This window comes from Pteropus medius, unplaced genomic scaffold, assembly GCF_902729225.1.
Source record: "Pteropus medius unplaced genomic scaffold, Ma_sr-lr_union100, whole genome shotgun sequence".
NCBI lineage: Eukaryota > Metazoa > Chordata > Mammalia > Chiroptera > Pteropodidae > Pteropus > Pteropus medius.
Genome location: NW_024354875.1, coordinates 25,981,569 through 25,988,036, shown reverse-complemented (window position 1 = coordinate 25,988,036; position 6,468 = coordinate 25,981,569). Strand labels below are relative to the sequence as shown.

At 32.7% G+C, this 6,468-nt stretch overlaps 2 pseudogenes; one reads left to right on the top strand and one right to left on the bottom strand.

The window, feature by feature from the left end:
- The first annotated feature begins 3,100 nt into the window (after positions 1–3,100).
- Positions 3,101–3,219, top strand: LOC120597262 (uncharacterized; annotated as a pseudogene).
- Positions 3,220–4,042: 823 nt separating this feature from the next.
- LOC120597459 (uncharacterized) lies at positions 4,043–4,160 on the bottom strand (annotated as a pseudogene).
- Positions 4,161–6,468: the final 2,308 nt, after the last annotated feature.

Here is a 6,468-nt window from a genome sequence, read left to right as displayed (position 1 = left end):
GCTAATTTATAAGTTTGTATTAGTTCTGCTCTCCTATACCAGCATCATAAAGGTTCCAGTGTACTTAGAGATCCCTGAATCAAAGGCACTGTACAAATAGAAAGTAGTGCACATATTATTAACCTTTCTGCGCTTGTTTCCTCATCTGTAATATGGGGTTAATGATATTTCTGTACCTCACAAGAATGTTGTGCGAATTAATGTTTGTAAAGCCCTTTAAGATCCACGGATGAAAGATGCCATAAAAGTCCAAAGGTGATAATATTATAGTTATTGAAACTGGAAACACCAATAATGCTGGGAACTGAATATATATTTGGTTGCAAGGCACCCCGCACATTATGAATTCATAGGCACTTACACAAGCTTACAGTTTCAAAATTAATGTTTTGATATATATACAGAATATATCCTGAAGAGATATTACCTATATGTTATAAGCCAAAGGGATGTAATTTGTTCATAACTGGCAAAAAACACAGTATCAGAGTCCACATTTTTTCCATGTTTCTTTATAGAAAGCATTGTAGTGGAATACACTGGATCTATATTCAAAATCATATAATTTCAGAATGGTCTATTTAGGCAGAGGCAGTAAATTACATATTAAAAATGCTAATAAGATTTAATGAAATCATTATCTGTACCTCTCTTAATACTTCTGTATTTTTTCACTTACATTTTGAGTCTACTTAAATAGTTTATACATATTAAGCACAAAACACCTAACAGCAATCTTTTTGAAAATGAAAAATAATACAAATTATCAGTTGTCACCTGTTTATCTGAACTAATTCTAATGTTGGCATTAAATGTTTTTCTAAAAGTTTAAATAGGCATTTTACTTAATCACTATACTACAAAAAAGAAAAGTGTTCCAATACAGTAGCGGTATTAAAAATATTCAAGTATCTCATGAGATATTTATTTATTTATATAGTTAGCCATTCATTTATTCACTCACTTAACCATCCATTCACTTAATAATAGTACTGATTTGTGCCATACACAATAACTTAAAAATACAAGTTGTAGAACATATACAAGTGCGAATGTGAATGCATGTAGGTTTATATGCAGAGAAAACAGTCTAGAAACATATATACCATTCCATTATCAAAATTCATAACAATTACCTCTACGAAGCGCTTTGGGATTAGAAGAAATGCAGAAGACCTTTCATTTATTTTAAGAAATTCTATATTGATTAACTTTGTTATAACAAGAATGTATAACTTTTTAAGCTTTAAAAGTCACATTCACAGAATCAAAAATAGGTTTAAATGATTATTTCAAGACTGCAAAATAAAAGTAAAGATTGATGAGATAAAACTAAATTAATGAAGTAAAGTTAGAATTTAAGTAGCATACTAAATTTATTGTCCACATACTGAAAAGGAAGGAAAAATAGTTAAAGGGAGGATTCATTATCCTTCATTATAGTTTAGGAAAATTAACACGCACATGTGTTTTTGTTTTTTCAAGATACATCTTAGAGACTTTCTGAGATTTAATTAGAAGGAATGTAATTTTGTCTTTTAATCCACTAAAGCATGATTTTCAACTAAGTAGAAAAAGGTTAACTTCAAATGATAGTGGCAAACCAGTCAAGGAAAAACAGAGTTCACAATTAAGTCAGGGAGTCAAACAAATGTTATATTTAGAAAGTCAAGAGCTTTGTTTTGGCTGCTTTAGAGGTTTTCTCCAATTTATGAGAGGTTCGGGGTTACAAAGCTCAGCATCCAGAGCTCAAAGTCATTCCAGAGTTTACTCAATATTAGAGTTCAAAGATTTAAATGTGTATTACAATGGAAAAATTTGAAACCTGAGACTACTGACTTTATGAGTATAAGTAAATTACAGTAGAAGGTCATATGGGCCAGCATACCTCTAGACAGCTAATAAGCAGAGAAAGCTTTATTTAGAGATTTAAAATCAAGGAACTAAAACATGTTCAACGTCATCAAAAATTGTAAGTTCTTACAAGCATATTTATAAATAAGACACTTTCTAGAAAATATGAAGAATAGGTAAATAGAACTTAGATATTATGTGACCTGAATCCTATTTCTTCTGTTCTAATAACCATTCCTATATGACTTTTTGGTCTCTGCTCTTGATTTTTGGCTTCATCATACTGTTCTTTCACCTACAAACTCCTTGGTTAAGATCTGGAAGGAACGAGCACTCAAAGAGATAAAGAACGATAGAAATGTGAGAAGCCAGTGATATTCAATTTAACCTTTTTTAATTTGATTAGTTACACAAATATATTGACTTATTAATCTCCTCAGACTCTTCTAGAATTTCTTGTAGACAGGTGAATAACATTGTGTGTCAGTGTCGTTTACTGATTTTCAGCAAAATGTTTTGGATTGTAATGAAGAGATCAGTTCCTAGCATAGTGTTCAGTAAATATCAATGGCCAATAAATATTAATGAATGAATTAGTTGCTTAAGTAGTGAGTATGCTCATAATATAATTAATTGGTTGGTTTACTTATATGTAGCAAGTTGTAGGAAAATGTTAAGATCTATAGCTTTCCACTCATTATCCTCTTATCTTTTTTTTCTTTTCATTAAAAAATTTAAGGTTTTTTGTGTAGAAAAGCATTGTAATTAGTCCATCATCTATTAAACTTAATTCTCCAAGGATATGAAACATACAGTGAATATCAAACACAGATCTTTCTAATTACTTTTTCTATCATCTTCACTAATTTTTCTTTCTTTGTCAGTCTCTGTTCTGATTATTCTCTGAGGTTCTTGATATAATGTTCCTATAATTCTATACCTGCTTTTTTCTAGCTTCTGTGATCTCTTCCACTGACTCCCCAGTTGATATTTCCAATCTCAAATATTCAACTGAGTAATATGCATCATTATTCATCTGTTTCTTTGTTCATTTGTTCACTCATTTATTCTTTCAAAAATTATGTTTGACTCCTGCTGGCCCCTCCCTATCTCAAAAAAGCAGCCAAAGTGATCTTGCAAGTCAAATCATGTCAGTTTCCTGCTAAAAACCCTCTGACACTTCATTTTACTTACTATCTTCTTAATTTGACTTCACCTATTCACCACATTTAAAAATGAAACCCATGTATATGGCCATGCTAGCCTGAACAAGCCTGATCCCATCTGATCTCAGAAGATAAGCATGGTTGGGCCTGGTTAGTACTTGGATGGGAGACCACCTAGGAAGACCAGGTACTGTAGGCATAAAAAATAAAAATAAAAATAAGAGATTGTAAGCTGACAAGGTCTTTGCAATCTGTGAGGTCAACTAAGGGTTGCCTTGCCTAAAAAAAAATGAAACCCTTGACTCAAGTACTTCTCAGTCCCCTTCTGTATTTTATTTGTCTTCATTGCACCAACTAACCTTTAGCATAAAGGTTGGAAAAGAATGGCCCAGGAGCCAAATCCAGTCTGTCACTAGTTTTTGTAAGGTTTTGTTGGAACACAGTCTAGGTTATTCTTCTACCTATTATCTATGACTTGTTTTGTGCTACAATGATAGAGTTGAGTAGTTACAACAAAAACTACCTGGTTCACAAAATGTGAAATATATACTATCTGACTCTTTACAGAATAAGTTTGCCAACTCATGTTTTAATGTATCAAAGAACAGGCAGCTTTATTTATTTGTTTTGTTCATTGCTATATCTCAGTTGCCTAGAACAGTATTTAGCATACGGTAGGCACTGGAAAAACATCTGTAGATAAATAAATGAATCTCCTAATATGTGTCAAATACTGATCAAAGGCCTGAGCATGCAGAGGTTTTATTCTCCCTATATTGTCCTTGCAATCCTATTACATTTTCCTGTTCAATTTTGCTCCCTAAATAAAATAACACAAAATCAAAAAAAATGAAAACTAGTTCACATCTCATTCCTTAAACCTCAAACACCTGCTTTTTTTATAGATCTTTTTATTTTTATTTTTTATTTGTTTCTTTTAGGCGAGGCAACCCTTGGTTCACCTCACAGATTGCAAGTACCTTGTCAACTTACAATCCCTTATTTTTCATTGTTATTTTTTACACTGGCAGCACCTGGTCTTCCTAGGTGGTCTCCCATCCAAGTACTAACCAGGCCCGACCCTGCTTAGCTTCCGAGATCAGACAGGATTGGGTTGTTTAGGGTGGCATCGCCGTAGACCACATGCTTTCTTTTTCACTCTCAACCAATGGCACTATTTACTATTTACCTGAGAAAACAAAAGCAGTCAGAACAGAACCACATCATATTCCAATGATTACATATGCCAATCTATTTTTATTTGTCCCCATATATTTGTCTTCCTTCATATTAAATTGGTTGACCAGTTTCATAACTCCCACAAGCTAAAGCCCCTTTTCTCTGTTATCCTTAATAACATAACTCATCATAAAAGTATTTTATATTTGCTGTTTCCACCTAATCACTTCTCATTCTTAACTCACTATAATAGACTTCCATCCCCACCACTCCAATGAAAGTTCACTTATAAAGGTTACCAACAAACTCTATTTTGCCACAGTCAATGGTCATGTTACTTGACCTCTGAACATTTGTCAGAGTTCATCATTGCTTCCTTCTTAAAATACTTTCTTCTCTTTCTGTCCAGAACATCACATTCACCTGTTTTTCTTCCTACTTCATAGGCTTTTATTTCTCAGTCTCCTTTATTTTTTATTTTTTCCCTTTTCTTTTTGATCTCCAAATTTGAGACACTGTGGGCCTCATTCCTCCTCTTTTCTTTTTAGCCCTTGGAGTTATCATTCATTTCTATAAAGTTAAATAACATCTATATGCTTTTACCAACCAGGACTCTAACAGAAAATAGATGGCTGATTTTATAGGGGAAATTTGAGGAGAGTTTAATTGAAGAACTATTTATTTACGAGGTGTGAGCAGGATGTAGAATACCATAAGGTATAACACAGTATTCTGGAATAAATCACAGCAGAGCTCTGTTTTACAATGCTGTGTCAGAGCAGGCTCATACTGGCTTGTAAGAACAGACCATTATATTTTTGGAAGTTGGCAAGTCAGTTGTCAACACACAGCCGTCATTAAAAATTAAGCTACATATACTTACAATTAAACAAATTGCATGAAAAGCAAAAGTAGTAAATATTCAAAATCGATCATTTATCAATTATTTTACATTTTACTATTAGATATGTTTTTGAGATTTATGTCTATTAAGCCATCTGACAGAAATAATATATAATAGGCCACTTCACATCTCTTCCCAATTTTACATTCAATGATACTACATTGGTACCTTAAAATCACCCATGGATGGAGAACCTATATCTCAGAAATTAGCAGAAATTTGACTAAGTGACAGAGAAAACGTTAATAATGCAGATTATACGTAAAAGTGTTTCATGTCTGTAGTCATTACATTGTGAACAATAATTTTAAAATTTGGTAATATATTCTTCCACTAGTTGAATCTATTATCTCTATTATCTGATTTAGTTAAGAAGTCACTCACATTATTTACAATTTCCAAAATCTTTTTGTTTCACTTTCATCATAAGCATTAACAAATAAAAATATCAGTACAAATTCATGTTAGAGCTACACTTGCTTGTTAATTGTAAGAGTTCAGCAAAAATCAACAAAAGCATTCTTTGAAAATCAATTGGCTGTAAGGAATTTATTGTAGAGTCCTGCAATGTTTATTTTATTTGTAAATTGTATTCTACACATCTTTTATATTAGAAAAAATTTAAAACAAACTTAGACACTTATCCATCTGTCTATCTACCTATGTACACAAATTGTTTTCAGAGATCCAGCTATTAAATATTTCCTGGCTTACTACTGTTCTGTCACCTCCCTGAAGACTGAGGAAGTGAGAAGAATAAGTGCTTAAAGGAAACTCAAAAAAAGACAACTATGAAGGGAGGGCCATCTAACAGGAGCTATAACTTTTGATAGAGGCATAAAGAAAGCCTTTGGTGAGGGGGTTGAAATAGGAGGGAGAAAGGAAAGTAAATACTTTGATCTCACTCTTTTCTCTCCCTTCCATCTCTCACCAAGATTCCTCATTTGAGCTGAACTCAAGTAAGAGCCAAAGGGCAAAAGGTCTTGTTATGTAGTCCATATAACTTAGTTTCCTAGAGCACAGAATGAAATGGAAAATGGTAGAGAGTGGATATGGAAGAGCAGATGGAAGTTATTCAGGATAACCTACCACTTTTGCCTCTCAACATATATAATTGTGCTTCACCAGGTGGAAAATTTGTGTCATGTCTAGACTTACATGATACCATTTATACCATTTCAATTTTATAGTAGAATTGCTGTGTGTACTTCCAATTTTATGGTTCTGTAAATTAGATAACACCAATTAAAGATGGGCAATTGGGGTTGCATAGTACTTTGATATCTGTGGTAAGGTATTCAGTTTCTACCAAGTTCAGAAGCAAGTGTGATTGCTTTTTCTTCAGAGATTAGTTTGTTAGCAGAA